Here is a 17,641-nt window from a genome sequence, read left to right as displayed (position 1 = left end):
ATAAATATGGCGTTAGTTTTGCGCCGAATTTGCGTCGAAAAAAACGACGCTAATTTGGCGCAAACGGAGTATAAATATGCCCCTAAAAATCTCTCACGCGGAATTTAAAAAGTGGACAAAAAAGAATAAAATGAATGGTGCTCTGGGGCGTATGACTGTCACACAGACAATTGGGCAACATTTTGAACCACGTCCCTTGAGAGGGGCAAATAAAAAACATGAACTGTGTTATACCTATACAATCTATACTGTGGATTTTGGAAGTACACCAGGTATGCCTCCACCCCATTTGACGGGACTAGATTTATATACTGACTCACTGTATGGGAATTAACTAACTTTCTCAGTCTCACCTCCTGCATGAATTCCAAAATGTTTAATTTAGCCCTCTCTCATAGAGGAAATGTAGGAGGCTGTCCCTCTAAGTAGTGTGCAAAACTAGTCATGCTGTTCAGGGGGTCCAGGAAACCACACGTTGATTTCTAAAGGTAAAAACTAGATCACCTAATTCTCTAATTTTTGAGGTAGCTTGGTCGAGCAGTTAGGCCAATCTTGGAGAAGTGCAAAGCATTTGTTGTACTCACAGTATCAATTCTGCATCTCACACATTCGAAGGAATAACTCGAGACCAATTTATAAAAATACTTATGATTTTTATATAAATGTTAAGACTAAGATTATTAAAATCGGTTAAATATTTTTTTACGATATGGATTTTTGAAGTTTTAATAAATGCAGTCTTTTTGTGTGTAATTGTGCACTATAGGAATCAATAGGCAGTCACTTTTATAAATGCATATAAAATTGCCCACTTGGTTTGCCAAGTTCCGCTTTTGCAGGTTGGTCGAGGCCGTCGGTGGGCATGCTGTGCCAGCTGGAGAAGTTCAGACGGCTCACGATTCCGGCGGAAGAAGTGCTGGAAATTCTCTTGGAGCTGGTGCAGTGCCTCTGAGGGGGAGAACTTGGATAGGGTCTGCTCTTGCAGCTTTAAAGGTGGTGCAGCAAGGGGTGAGGGACCCTTGGGGCACAGCTGGTAGTTCATTGCAGAGCAGAGGGCGGTCGGATGAAGAGCGACTCAGTGAGCCACAGGCTGTGCGCAAAGGAGCCCTTTGGATCCGGAGTTAGGTCTCTTTGTCAGTCACTTACAAGGCTATGGGGCACTCTGGTGGCAAGTCCATGGTGTTCCTAAAGTCCCTTGACTGAGACTTCCTTCTGGTCCTTTTTCAGCTCTGGGGAGCTGGGTTTCGTGGTGTCCCATGGCCACTGACCAGTACTCATGGTATTGGTCTGGTCCTGCCAATGGAGGGTGCAGTGCCATCAAACTTTCAGGGTTTGTCCTCGTGGTCATTGGTATTTTGTTGGTTTCAGCTGCAACTAGTAAATGCAGTGCATGGTGGACAGGGCACACAGGCGGTTTGCCATGTCGAGTTTGTGTTTTAGGTTTGTACCAGGACACTCAGCCAGCAATGGTAGTGCTGGGTGCCTTTGAAGGCATGGCCCTAGTGGGTGGCACAATCAGTGCTGCTACCCTCAGGGGCCTACCCCAGTACCCCATGCCCTGGGCACATAGGTACCCACTTACTAGGGACTTATAGTGGTAGTTAAGGGTGTATCCAATTGTGCCAATGCATCACAACAGTTTTAGGGAAAGAGCTCTGGCACAGGGGACCAGGGAAAAAGAGTAGTACCCCTGGGCATTACAACTTCTATGCTACATCAAACAGCAGGCAAAGAGTAGGGGCTAACCATGTCAAAAAGAGGCCTTTTCTCACAGGCAGCGGCTAAAGCAGGGTTTAATAACGAGTCTCTATAGCCCACTTAGTCCAAGGACTGCTTTAAATAACTCAGCCTCGGTATCCTCTCCGATCTAGTGAAGCCTAGACAGTCTGCCACAATTGATCTTATGAATGCCATTTCTGGGGTAAGACAAATCCTAAATACAATAACAGAGGAGAGACTTGGACCACATCCCCTCAAAAATTCAAACCCAAGTCCTTGTGGGCAATAAGCGTGGTTGTGGAGGCAGGAACCTGGAGCATTACAACTTCTATGCTACATCAAACAGCAGGCAAAGAGTAGGGGCTAACCATGTCAAAAAGAGGCCTTTTCTCACAGGCAGCGGCTAAAGCAGGGTTTAATAACAAGTCTCTATAGCCCACTTAGTCCAAGGACTGCTTTAAATAACTCAGCCTCGGTATCCTCTCCGATCTAGTGAAGCCTAGACAGTCTGCCACAATTGATCTTATGAATGCCATTTCTGGGGTAAGACAAATCCTAAATACAATAACAGAGGAGAGACTTGGACCACATCCCCTCAAAAATTCAAACCCAAGTCCTTGTGGGCAATAAGCGTGGTTGTGGAGGCAGGAACCTGGAGAATGCGGCTGACAAAATGATTTTCTATAATTTGAAGACAGCTTGCATTTACATACCCCTCAGACTCCTGTCCCATAAAGACCAACTGATAAACATTTGCTTTGATACAGGAGTAACATTTCACTAATCCTTGTACACCCTAGTCTAGACGAGAAGTGAAAAATTGCTTCCACAGCCCCATGAAATTGATTAAGTCTAATTTTCAAGAAACGCTCCCAAGAAAGAGTTTCATCAAAGGGAATGCCCAAATATTTAAAATTTGGTACTCTTTTTAGAGTAACTCCCTCCACTTTATGAATTCTAGTTTTCGTCCTTTTGGGCCTAGTGATCATCGAGAAGGACTTCAGGAAATTAACCTTTAGATCAAAATCCCTCATGAAGTCTGTAAACAATTCTAATAATCTCTGGAGGCCGTTTGCTGTTTGGGCCATGAGCACTGCGTTATCTGCATACAGGAGACACAGTACCAAACAGTCCCCTAACTTTGTGAGATCAATGCTCTCAGTGCCCCAATATGAATATAAGTCAGTGATATAAAGTAAAAAGAGAAAAGGAGCCAGTATACAACCTTGTCTGACCCCCCTCAAAGTTAAAATTGGAACCATACACTCTACCTTCTTACCTTATCCAATATTAGTACTAGTATCTGTGAACATCCTCCTCATTATATAAATCAGGGCCAAGTCCAACCCCATTACTGCCAACAGAGACCACAACTTAACCTGATTCACATTCTCAAACGCATTCGAGAGGTCCGTAAACCCCAAGTTCAGGGCACCCCCTTGGCATCAACATATTTCCCCACCAAAAGAATTAAGTTCAGACTTTGTGCCACCATGCCCATTCTCAGCCCATGCTCATAAACCAATTAGCAGAACTCACCCTACTATTTTGGTTGTGACATCTCAAAGGGAGATCGGTCTCTAGCAGGCCAGATTCACCTTATTCCCCTTCTCAAAAATAGGGACTACCACTGCCTCCTGCCAAGAGCGGGGCAAGGAACCAAATACTGCCATTAGTAAAACATTGGTAACCAAGAGGCCCAAAGATCTAAATTGGTCTTATGAAGATCCATGGTAACCCCATCGGGCCGGCTTCTTTATTGGCTGAAGCTTTTGGATCACAGAGATTACTTCTCCACAATCTATAGAGTTTGCTAACTCTTCCCTCATGCCCTCTATGGGGTCCCCATCACAGATAGCCTTCAACTGCCCTTGCCCAAAAAGATTTGTATAGTGTGAGACCCATAATTCCATCAGAATACACCATTCAACCCCCAAGGGCCTTTGCTCATTAAAAAACAGATGAATAATAATTTTCCAATAACCCACCCAATCCCTTGTTTTGATAGCATACTCTAAATCTTCCCAGGCAGATTTCTTTATCTCTGCCTTCCTTTCTGCCAGGGTTTCCCTATGAACTGTCCTGGCCATCCTAACTTGCCCCTTATCTATTGGAACCTCTTTAAGGGCCTGTCTAAGCTGCTGGTGCGCCACCCTACACGCCTTGTCGAACCAAGGGGAATGGTCACTACCTGACTTCCCTTCCTTTACCATAGGTAGTTCTGAGACTTTGGCACAAATAGATGATAAACCCCCCAAAATTAAATGAGAATCTGCTTCAGGATCAAGGTGGGCATTAAAAGCCACCCCTTCCTCTTGTATCAGCTTCTGAACCAACACACCGACATTTACTTTCTCCCATTTCCTTTTCAACCCAGCATTACCTACAATGGTGAGTAGACCTTCTGATCTTTCTTAACCTCTATCCTGCCCAATTTCCAGCAGTACTTTCAGAGTACTATGGTCGCACCTACAATTTGTTACAAGGTCAAACCTTATCAGTAACAAAAATACCTAATCCGAAACGATAATGTGATCAATGGTGCTAGGCCTTCCACGACCGTGAAATGTTGGGGGGAGAAAATGGGGATTAGACTAGAAATCAGAAGAGACAACTAGACTAAATTTCACCAATACCTTATTTACAGCTTCCCCATACAGTGTGTGTTGGAAGTGTGTAATCGAATCACCTATCGGGGATATCAACCCACATGCTGTTGAGTTGGATAACTTACAGAGTTTTAAATTAAAGTCACTTGCCATACCAAGACACAATGCTGCTCAACTTGGGCCAAAATCTTCCCCAGCCCTTCCAATTCCTCTATCACCTCTGTCCTTGCCTGGACAAAATTATTATAATATTTAATTATAATACCATATTCCCAAAATCTTTTATAGAAACCTGAAGAATATGAAACCAACTTGAGGAATAAAGATGAGTTGCTATGACATCAAACAAGCTGAGTGAAATCAAAATAACGAGACCACCCTTCAGGCAACCCCTAATCACCAGGGAGCAATAGGAGTGGAAACCATCAACCTGAAATGGGGCGATCTCTCATGTTCCCTGGAGTGAAATTATCAAATACTTGCTTATCAATATCCTCCAGTCCGGATTATTAGTTTTGGAGCGTAAACCTGAGATGTTCCACTAAACAATCCGAAGCCCCATCCTTGACGTCCTCAATTCTTCCTCCCCCTTAATTTAGCCTCTCTTTCCTGCTTGGGGGTAGTCAAACCCACCACCTGGGGCTCCACAGAATCTCCTCCCCTCCTGATGTTACATACCTGCCTCTGTGCCCCATTCTGTCAATCAAGGTTATACAAATCTGAGAATGAAACAAAAAAGGTTTTGAGTTGAAACCTGAAACCTCAATATATTTCCATCCCTCCTGACCTTATTCCCGGTGGCCGGAAAACACCTTTCCCCCAAAGACTGATAGAAAAACCCCAAAGGTAGTGCTTGGAAACCACTAACCACATCTTGAGTGTGCCTAAGATTATTTAACATTGTTGCCACAAGGGCTTCAGATTTCAAATTAACTACCACACATTCTCGATCCTGAATTTACGAGGATTACCCTACTTTTTTTTACCCAAGTCAGAAAGGTAATATCCTTATATAAATCCAGGTTCCATCCCCCATTTCTGTGAATCCAATGCACCACTTTTACTTTTAAATCGGTTTCATGTTCTACCATTCAGCAAGCAACAGGGGGCCCATTTCTAAGCATGATAACATATGGTGTACCGGCCAGAGGGAGGTGTAAATGAGCCGTTGGAGAATCATCCTTACCCTTCAGAAATCTATTATTTTCCTCAATCACCTCCACTGGACACTTAACACCCTTTTCGGTTGTCTCACAGGGTAAAACACTTCTGCCCTGATTAAGTTCCCCCTTACAATAAACCTGTATTTGTCCTCAAAGTTGGGGGTCCATCTCGACTCTAGCCCCACTTACAGGGATGGATGCAATCTCCTTCTCCGCATGTTGAGATAACATAACCCAGCTCTCTACTTTTCCCTTGAGCCTCTCCAACTGTGAGCATATGGAGTCATGGAGGGCTTTCAATTTTCCATCTAAGTTTGTTAAAAAGTCATAGAACCACTCCTGAAGAAGGGCGCTGATTACCTGGTCTCCCACCTGGAGCTGAACCAACCCTCCCTGCTCAAGCGTTGACATGGTTTATGCTTTACCTTTCCAGTAATAGACCGCTGCAGAGAATTTAACTTCCTATTTTTCCCTGGACAACTTGTATTCATGGCAACTACTTCAATGCGTTCCATGTTAACGCCAGTGGCTACACTTGAGATTACCACACCTAAAATAGTGTTCAAAGGTTTGTTCATCACCTCCATATCCTCCATAGTGTTAGGGGATAGGCTCCCCACTGTGTTTCGTGGAGTTACCACTTCTATAGACCCCTCCACTGACTTCTGATGCACTTTGACTATTCTGTTCTCCACCAAGTCAATTTCTGCGTTTAAAGCCCCTTTACAGAGATAAGGTAAGAGGTAATAGTAGACGTTGCATGAGCATCTTTGGTGTAACCCCCTTTTCCTGGGACTGACTTCCATTTCTTCATAGCTATTAGAGTAAATACTCACGAGGACCAGGCAAGTAACTACACCAATCATTCCAAATCGTAAGCGGGTGCCCTGCCCGGCCTCCTCGGGGCTCTGACGGGCACAGACTAGTCCGTTCTTGGCCCGCACAGCAGGAGTAAACAGCTGACCTTAAGCACATCTGGGCGTGAGTTTTACCAAATGAGTGGGGCTCTTGCCACAGCTCTGTCTGAAAAACAGAGTTCAGGCTCCCACAGGCTTCAATATGCATGTCCTATGCAACGGGAATAAGCAACTGACCTTAAGCACCTCCAGGCATGAGTTGTACCGCAGGCGGTGCTCCTGCCGCAGCACATCGTCTGTCTGTAAAGAGCCACATATTTTTGTTATTACGTTATATACATGTTTGTCTTACACCCCAAAAGTTCCACCAACATATTTTCTTGGGCGGAACCGGGCACTATGAGAATTGTAGTTCTACATGTACCTCACTACAGTACTGTGTAATTTTACCAGTGTCCCATGTAGTTTATATCTGACATTCCAGAATCATTACCAAATTTAGCCCTCTGATGAACTTATGGAGCAATTACGATAAAACAACCATCTGTACCAATAATTATTCTATAAACCAGGATTAAACCTGCTGAAACTTTAACATGATTTGGGGCATGGGTCTACTACGGTGCCTAAATGATGAGAAAGTGACATGTGCAATATTCCTTCCAATGCATAAATAGCAATATGCATTTCTCATCAAGCAAGATTAGTCTACCCATATCACTCCTTCTATGTATTAATATTCTATCAGTCCAGAGTTTTTGAACGAATGTCAGCAGTTGTACAAATAGTTATTCATGAAGATTAATGCATCCATGGTTCATGCTCCTCATTTGTATTATATATCTGAATTCATTTTGTCATAAAATCAATTGACAGTTGCCACCTCTTTTAAATGTAGGCATATGGTCTGTAGCATAAAACTTTAGATCTGTTTTTTCAGTGATTATATATGTGTGTGGGGGTACAAGTGTGCTTGTGTGTTTGTGTATCTATTCATTCAATCATTAACTCCTCTATTGTGGTCACAAATAACCCTAGAAGGTACAATACATACAGATACAGCTCATAATTACCCTTAAAAAATATGATATACAAGTATAAAAGCAATATAAACCAACCAGAATCACAGAGAAACACCATACAAATGTAATTGATGTAAAACTAAATTTTAAACGGTTCCTAACATCAAGTAAATGTCTAACAACAAGTAATATATCTCAGTGTCAAGGATTAAATTCATCTAGACCACAGTGCAAAAGTGCAATATAAAATTGTAGCAGCTTAGATATTAGATAAAATATATTGTGACAGTAATTAACCAAATTACTATAATCAGTGATTATCAAAGGCGTTCAAAAATACAATAATGGTACGTGACCAAGTTCAAAGTGTTACCCAAACAGAAAAAACAAATGCAGGGGCATATTTATACTCCGTTTGCGCCGAATTTGCATAGTTTTTTTCGACGCAAATTCGACGCAAAACTAACTCCATATTTATACTTTGGCGTTAGACGCATCTAGCACCCAAGTTCATGGAGTTAGCGTCATTTTTTTGCGTGAACACCTTCCTTGCGTTAATGAGATGCAAGGTAGGCGTTCCCGTCTTAAAAAATGACTGCGATGCATATGCGTCGTATTTATACTCCCGGGCAAAAATGACGCCTGGGAGTGGGCGGGACTAAAAAAACCCGCATTTGCGCTGGATTTTAGCGCCTGGGTCAGGGCAGGCGTTAAGGGACCTGTGGGCTCAGAATGAGCCTAGAGGTGCCCTCCCAAGCCCCCAGGGACACCCCCTGCCACCCTTGCCCACCCCAGGAGGACACCCAAGGATGGAGGGACCCATCCCAGGGAACAAAAGGTAAGTTGTGGTAAGTATTTTTTTTAAAAAAAATTTGTGGCATAGGGGGGCCTGATTTGTGCCCCCCTGCATGCCACTATGCCCAATGACCATGCCCAGGGGACAGAAGTCCCCTGGGCATGGCCATTGGGTAAGGGGGCATGACTCCTGTCTTTGCTAAGACAGGAGTCATGTTAATGGCGTCTGGGCGCCAAAAAAAAATGGCGCAAATCGGGTTAAGACGATTTTTTTGCCTCAGCCTGACTTGCCCCATTTTTGGACGCCCAAACGCCATTTTTCCCTACACCGGCGCTGCCTGGTGTACGTGTTTTTTTTTCACGCACACCAGGCAGCGCCGGTCGGCTAACGCCGGCTAACGCCATTCAATAAATACGGCGCCCGCATGGTGCTTCAGAATGGCGTTAGCCGGCGCTAATTTTTTTTGTTGCAAAACTGCGTTAGCGCAGTTTTGCGTAAAAAGTATAAATATGGCCCGCAATGTTTAAAATGAAGCCCCGAACCAAGGCTAGAAAAGTTGCTGCGACTAGTTAGCTATAAAGCCCCAGAAGTGGGCCTTTTCGACAAGTACTCTATAAAGAGAATAACAACACCACTTCAATAATTTATTAAAACCCAAGGTGACACCATCTCTGGAAACCTTACAAGTTCTCAGTTAAGCATATTTGGCTTCTGCTGCACAAGCCTATATCGCAGCTGGTCTAAAAGAGCACAAGCTCATTTTAAAAATCTAGTAAGAATAAATACAATAGGTTCAGAAGTATCAGATTTTAATACATGTAATGCATCCAGACACTGCTTTACGCCTACGTTACGGTATAGGGACAGACTCCACCTGGCTCTATATTTTTTATATTTAAGGCAATTAATAAGAAGTGTACATCAGTTTGTGGCATTTTAGGGCAAAAAGGGCAGTCACACTTTCGTTCTCCCTCTTTGCACCATTTCGAGGTAAAAGCCCTGAGTGGCAGTGTGCCATCCCGAAGGCGAATATACAAAGACTTTGCTGAAGGAGGGATAATTATTTCAAGAAATGGCTCAAAGTGTGGGAGCATTTATGGTTTATGAATTTATCTGTCAGACCAGCGGGAGCATTTATGGTTTAGGAATTTATCTGTCAGGACAGCGGGCCTCACCTCACACCACGTCTTTTGCAAAACATGTTCCCAGTAGATATCTTTGACCATTTGACCAAGTTAGTGCTCACCTTGTTAGGGTCTTCCACACACCCTTAAGTTTACAGTTTAAGTCGCTACATAGAGCATTCACAGCTTTAATCCATTTTGTGGAACATTGCATACCTAATAGCAATAAGTCCTGCAATGCAGCTTTAAAGGGGGCCATCTCCTGGGTTGTCCATATTCTAACTTAATAGGTCAAGATTTTAGCCGAGCATTGTGGTCAACCCTTTTTGAGACTCAGGTCCCATCTTGAGAGTGTGAGTGGGGTACTAACAGGGGCACTCAAGATTGATCTTATACATTTATTTTCTATTGCATTAAGTTGCGAAGTGTCCCCTGCGGCCCAGATTTCTGCCCCATATATAGTACCTCCCAAGGCCACAGTTCTGTGTTCCTTGAGGGCTAGTGACACAGCCCTGCTGGTCGATGTTTTCTGTTTCCTGGCAATGGCCGCTGCTCTGTGTGTTAGTGTAGAGCTGCTTTTTGCCAGCTGATGGGCCCAAGAAAGCTTATTTGTGAATCTAATTCCCGGGTAGTTCCCAGGAAGCTCCTGACCTGCTCAATACGGGATCCTTCCACCATCATCTTATGTCTAAAGGTATGATGAGGATTGATGGTCATCAACTTGGATTTGCATGCATTAATCTTGAATGTTCCCCTCAGGGGCATAAAAGCTACATACAGGTGGTCCATGCTGATGGTAATGTACTTATGGCAGATGGTCATATAAGAAAATACCGAGTCTAAAGTACCAATGTTCTTACAGAAATCCACCTGGAGTTGTGACAGGACCTGATGTTCTTCCAGCCACTCCTGCAAACTAAATAGCACCTGCCTACAAAACATTTTCTGAGTGATGTCAAGAAGACTAATTGCCTATAGTTTGCATGGATGTCTCTTGGGCCCTTCTTGTGGATTGAGACAATAATGGCACCATGTCACGACTCTAGGATTTTCTCCCTGTTTATTATAGCATTGTTTAACTTATTCAGGTAGGGTACCCAAATTTCAGGCTCTGGCGGGACTTGAGCCCTTCTTGTGGATTGAGACAATAATTGCACCACGTCAAGACTCTAGGATTTCCTCACTGTTCATTATAGCATTGTTTAACTTATTCAGGTAGGGTACCCAAATTTCAGGCTCAGGCTGGACTAAATCCACTGGTACAACATCAGGGTCAGGAGCTTTCTCCTTCTTCATATGTGAGAGAGTGACCCTAGTTTTTTCTATTGAAAAATCTATGGAAAGTACACTAGAAACAGAAGGGGGGGTGTAACGCTGCCAATATGTATATCTCAAGATAAAGGGCTGACTGTAGGGGCCGTATAACTTTTTGCCCCCATTTTTCACTTTTTGCTGCTGTTTTCCTGACTCTGAGGGTGCCCTGGGTACTGCTAACCAGTCCCAGGGGCTGTACTCTGTATAAAATGAGTATGCAAATTAGGCTAATTATAATTGGCTATGTCAACCTACCTATAAATCCCTAGTATATGGTAAGGCATGTAGGTTTAGGGACCCCAGTATAGGTAGTGCACCCATAGGTGCGCTGCTGAGGTGCCCAGGGTCATTTTAAAGGCAGGCCCGCCTTGCTGGCTTCTTTCAAATTAAAGTTAAATGCAAATTCGACTTTGAAATTAAAAGTACTTCTAAAGTCTTAAACTACCTACGTTTTACATATGTCACCCCTAAGGTGTGCCCTATGTGCACCTAGGGTTGGATGCAATGTAACTATAAGCAGGGACCTTATAAACATTGTTTTATAAGCCTTGGTGAGGTACAATAGCCAAATTCGTTTTTCCCTCACTGTAGTGAATGGCCTCCATAGGCTGAAATGGGAAGACTTTGGCCCTCATTACAACCCTGGCGGTAAATGTCGCCTACCGCCGTGCTGACGGCTGCCAACATACTGTGACTGTCGCGGTATTCCGCTACGGGTATTATGACCCACACAGAGAAATCCGCCACTATGCAGACACCCACACAAGTCCGCCAGTCCAAAGGTCAGTGATAAATCGGCGGTACCAAAACCCACACCGTTACACAAACAGGAATACGCCCACAGTATCGGGACCCATGAATCTCCATGGCGGTCTTTCAACCGCGGTAAACCATTGGCAGTACACACCGCCGCCCTCAAAATACACACACACTACCAGAACTACACCACATTGGACAATTCAAACTACACACACCTGACACACACCACAGCCACACACCCACATCACTATAAAACACACACCCACATTACCCACAACTCTTTCAATGAAAAATAGATAGCAAACAGAGGGTGACAAGCCTGGAGCACCCACTCAACCAGAGCCACAAAACACCATCACCCATACACCATCCACGCACCTCACACCCCAACACATCACCCCACACACCCTCACACACATCCTCACACATACCACTCACACCACATCCATGGCACCCCAAAGACACCCCAAGTTTTCAGAGGAGGAGCTAAGGGTCATGGTGGAGGAAATCATCCGGGTAGAGCCACAGCTATTCGGATCACAGGTGCAGCGTATGTCCATTGCAAGGAAGATGGAGCTATGGCGGAGAATCTTGGACAGGGTCAATGCCGTGGGACAGCACCCCAGAGCAAAGGATGACATCCGGAAGAGGTGGAACGACCTACGGGAGAAGGTGCGTTCTGTGGTTGCAAGACACCAGGTAGCTGTACAGAGGACTGGTGGTGGACCCCCACCTCCTTCCCCACAACTAACAACATTGGAGGAGCAAGTCTTGGCGATCATGCATCCTGAAGGCCTCCCAGGAGTAGCAGGAGGACTGGACTCTGGTAAGTCAAATCTTTTCTACTATATCCCCCACCCTACCTCCATGCCATCACATACCCCCACCCTCACTCCCATCACTCCACCACCCCACATATACCCCACTATCACAACCCACCCATCCCAATACCAAGCCCTGCATTCCACAACAATCCATGGACCACCATCACAGACCTGCCTGGACACCCATCACAACAGCATGCCCAGTAGAGAGAATCACCTAGCCCACAAAATCACCATGCACACAAGGCAAAGCTGACAGGGCAATCACAACCATACAGGGAAACACACTGATGCACAAGATGGCACATGCAGATACAATAACACTGCATTTGCATCCCCACAGGACCTCTACTCAACGTCACTGGAGAGGAGTTGCCAGCAAAATCCAGTCCCCCCAGAAGAGGTCCACAGTGACGACAGCAGCTTTGCACACCTGGATCAGGATGACCAACCTGGACCATCAGGGACCTCTGGACAGTCGGTTACCCTGCCACAGTCTCAAACCACCACAGAGCCTCCCCCTCAGGAAACACCACCCATGCCACTGTCCCCAGGACACATCAATCAGCAGTGTGTCCACCACTACAGGGACCCCAGACAACCCCACAAACCCAGGATGATCAGGGACCTGGGGTCAGTGGCAGTGGGCACATGGTTCAGGGGACAGAGGCACAGGACAACAGGGAAGCTGGGAGGACTGCTGTGTGACAGAGGGAGGACAGGCCCAGGGACCCCACTCTCCAGGAGGCACTCACCAACATCTTGGGAGCATACCACCATTCCCAGGAGACGATGGGCCAGAACCTGGCCAAGTTGCAGGAGACCCTGCGGATGCAGGAGGGACACTACCTGGGGATCAGGGAGGACCTCAAACAAATCTACACCATCTTGGTCACCATTGCAGGGGTTCTGGCTGACATGGCCAACACCATGAGGGAGGCAGTGGCACATCAACGGCCCCTGACACTAGCCACACTGATGAACAGCCCTCCACCTCCGCCGGCGCTAGTGGACAGGAGGCCCCACCACACGAACAACAGGCCACCAGCACCCCACCCCCTGCAGAAGGAGAACTACCCCGCAAACGGTCCCTGCGATCCAGGCAGAAGCCAGAGAACATTGCCAAGACCCCCGCCAGGAAATAAGACTCTCCTGATACCTTCTGTCCCACTCTGTCACCCTGTCCACCTTGAACTGCCATTACTTCCCTTCCTATGCAAAATTGGAAAATGCACCTGTGATACCAAGAGACGGGACTCTAACTGGACATTCCTCCACCATCATTCCAGCCAATTGCACTTCCCCCGCTATTTATTAGAACTTTAATAAACACCCTTAGAACAAATACAAATCTGGAGTCTGTCAAATGATTAAAAATATGTATTAGTACAACATTATCAGAGCATTGCAAGTGATATGCACAGTTATATGTACATTGTAACAACCTTTAGTGGGCAGCAGTAAACATACCAGGAGCCAGAGTGAGCCACAGAGATCTGAAAATAGAGATGCCAAAGGGTACAGTAGGTGGCCATAGACAAAGGGAAAGCAGGCTGCCATGTACAATGTCCAACAGAAAACTAAAAAGTAAAGTGAAGTTACAGTGTCTTACCTGTGTGTCACTGGAAGTACTGCTGTATAATATTACTTCTGTTGTCCACATCTTCTTCCTCTGCCTCCTCTTTGTCACTGTCCATGGGCTCCACAGCTGCCACAAGACCATCTCCAGGCTCATCCTCCTGCAGAAAAGGCACCTGGTGTCTCAAGGCCTGGCAGTGCAACATACAACAATGATCTGGCACACCTTCTTGGGTGAGTAGTACAGGGATCCACCTGTCTGATGGAGGCACCGGAACCTGGCCTTCAGGAGGCGGAAGGTTCTTTCAATTATCCTCTTTGTTCACCCATGTGCCTCATTGTAACGTTCCTCTGCCCTTGTCCTGGCATTCCTCACTGGGGTCAGTAGCCATGAGAAGTTGGAGTAACCAGAGTCACCTGTAAATATCGAAAGATACCTGTTAGACACACACTAACCCTTAGGGACATCCCCATACCCAGACACCAAGTTACAACACTCTGGTCAACACATTGGAGAACATTGGCTGAGACATCCCTGATGCCAGGGCCACTGTTGTTTGGAAGGAACCACTTGCCAGGAAATGGAGCACTGACAGGACCTGCACTAGAGGGGGGATACCTGTGGGCTGGAGAATAGCTGACATCAGGTCTGGCTCCAATTGGGCACACAGTTCTTGGATTGTGGCCTGATCAAGTCTGTATGTTAGGATAATGTGTCTGTCCTCCATTGTTGCAAGGTCCACAAGGGGTCTGTACACTGGAGGATGTCTCCCTCTCATATTCATCTTCAGCGGTTGAAGCCTAGGGAGGAAAATGGTGAGCAGAGGGTCATAATCACACAGCTATTGCAAAAAGTTTGCATTTCTTCCTTTACAGAACCAATTTGTGAATCCGAGAGTCAGTTGCTGTTCCAATGTTTGCTGTGACGCAGTTAGGTGCCATGGCCTGTGCCCCCCTGAAATGGCGGCTGCCTGACCTGTGAGGAGTGACCAGTGGAAATGAGATAATTCCGCTGGCATTGTGTGCCGTTGCAGTAGGCGGTCGATGACCCCCACGCAACTTCACATTGGTTATCATTGGGCCCTATGAGTTCCAGGAGCCAATGGCGATGTACTCCGGCGGTGACGGTATGCACCGCCGCGGACATGACCGCCATTTTCTATCTATTCACTCACTTGCTACCTGACCTTCAACAGGAGAGGACCTACACTGCAAGTGCTGCTGTGACCTGTGTCTGGAAGCGGCAATGGCTCATGTGTCTGGGGAAAGGGCCCCTGCCTTTACTGCGGGGGAGTTGGAGAGACTGGTGGATTGGGTCCTATCCCAGTACACGTTACTCTACGGTCCTCCAGACAAACAGGTGAGTACACTGTGAGCATGATGCGTGGGCCATGAATGTATGGAGTGCTTTGTGTGTAAGCCACATGTGGGGGGGCTGAGGTGTGCTGGGCAGAGTGCTGCATCTATGGTGGGCAATGAATGTGCATCAAGGGATGGGAGGGATATGGTGGGCCATGAGTGTGACGGTCCAGACGGTTAACTAATTCCCTTTTCTGCTGTCATTTTTCCTGCAGGTCATGCCCATCAGAAAAAGGGTATTGGGCGTGCCATCGCCAATGAGGTGCGGACCTTGGGGTTCTTTGACAGACAGAGCACCCACTGCCGCAAACAACGGGAGGACCTGCGCCGCTAGGCAAAGAAGACGGCGGATGCCCAGCTGGGGCTGGCCTCTCAACGAGGGAGGGGTGCCCGTCGCACCCTGACCCCCCTGATGTTCCACATCCTGGCGGTGGCCTATCTGGAGTTGGATAGGCGAGATAAGGCATCACAGCAGCCACAAGGGGGTGAGTACAGATTCTGAATCCTGACCATGCGCGCATTAAGGTTTACCTGGGTGAGGAATGTAGGCTGTGGGTGCTTCTAGGCCAGGGCGAACATGGCAGGGTAGGTCCCTTGTTGGGCAGGCTCTGAAGCACTCCTATCTCTAATGGTGTTAGTGGGCATCTACTACTGGGCAGGGTTCTGTGGGTTTCAGGTGTGCAGCTGATGGCGTTATGCCATGTCCCCCATGGGCTGGTGACTAGCATTGTAATTGGTAGTGCATGGCCGAGTGCATAGGGCTGCTCCCTGTGTGTTGTGTACACCAACGGTAGTGTTGTTGCTGACATTGACCAAGTGTATCCTCTGTCTCTTCCCCCCTTTTTGTTTTGTCACCCTGTCCTTGTGTGCATTAGCATCATCTGGCGGAGGGGCAGAGGTACCGGCGACGGAGAGAGCGGCATCCCACATGGGCCTGGAGGCCGAATCCACCGACGGTGAGGGCACCAGTGGAACGGAGGGAGAGGGGAGCACCACGACGGAGACAGGAGGGGAAACCACAGACAGCGACTCCTCCTATGATGGAAGCTCCCTGCCAGTGGAGGACACCTCTGTGCCCACCCCAACAACAGGTACAGCCGCCACCCCCCCACCAGCACTGCCCTCCAAGCAGCCCCTCAGCGTGTTTCCCGTGCCGGCTCACCCAGGAGGGTGGGCATCTTCTTCACCCCAGGCACCTCAGGCACTGCCCCAGTCAGCCCTGCTGCCCTTAGTGAGAAGGCTATTGACCATTCTGAATGCCGTCCAGGTTGTCGAGAAGCATTTGCAACATACAAATGCATACCTGGAGGTCATTCACTCTGGCGTGGCGGCCCAACAGAGAGCATTTCAGGCTCTGGCCTCAGCACTGTTGGCAGCCATTGTCCCTGTCACTAGCCTCCCCTCAACTTCCTCTACCCAGTCCCAATCCCCTCAACCCCAGCCTATCCCAAGCACACCTTCAGACCAGCATTCACCCAAATCAACACGCAGAAGTGGCTCAGGCAAACACAAGCACCACACTTCATCTCACAGGCACTCACACAAGCACCATCCCCATGCAGACACACCAACATCTACTGCCTCCACTGTGTCCCCCTCCTCCTCCTCGTCCACCTCCCTCCCAGTAGCATCTCCACTCACACCTGCATGCACTACATCCTCATCCACTACCTCCATCACCAGCAAGCCTATCACTACACACCCCTCACTGGCAGTCACCCCCCCACATCCATGCACACGTCTCCTGTGTCCTCTCCCACTGTGTCTGTGACCTCTCCTCCCAAAATTCTCAAACGCAAGCACCCATCCACCATACAATAGCATCCAGTCCATGCACCTGCACTCAAAGTCAGCAGACAGACACCTCCTACCACCACTCCCTCTTCCTCCACTCCCAAACCTTCTCCCTCTTCCCGCTCCAGTGTCCCTAAGAAGCTTTTCCTGGAAAACATTGACCTCTTCCCTACCCTTCTCCCCAATCCTTCCCCTCAGGCCAGGGTGGCCAAAACCCAGCCCAGCACCTCAGCCACCAAGTCCAGGTCCGCTGTGGTTTTCTCGAGAGGGGATATTGTTATTTCCCAGTTCGCATACAGTAATATGACTTAAGGCCTATCTCCACTCACCTTTTATCCACGAGGCAGCAAGTCCGTCCTTAGTTTCATGTATCATAACTATAGACCCAACCGCATTACGTAATCCCAATTGTATACAATTTTGGGCGTCGTCCCCATTTCGATGTTACCCAAACCGATGCAATCTCGTCACCAACACTATTTTCCCCCACCCCGTCATTTTCTATGTGTGCCTGTGTAATTCGCTTTGACAACTAGAGAGAGAAACACCCACCACATAATCCTAAATTAGACGCCATTTTGGGATACCCCAGTTATCTACAATTATGGGTATAAAACCCGTTAAGTTATTATCCAATTCCCTCCATGCTCAATGCGCATCTTCATAATTACCCACGCATTATTTGATATTTATAGTTGATTTTTCCCCCTAAAGGGCTGGTGA

Source organism: Pleurodeles waltl, chromosome 8 (genome assembly GCF_031143425.1).
Source record: "Pleurodeles waltl isolate 20211129_DDA chromosome 8, aPleWal1.hap1.20221129, whole genome shotgun sequence".
NCBI classification, from domain to species: Eukaryota; Metazoa; Chordata; class Amphibia; order Caudata; family Salamandridae; genus Pleurodeles; species Pleurodeles waltl.
This window is presented reverse-complemented; position numbering follows the sequence as displayed.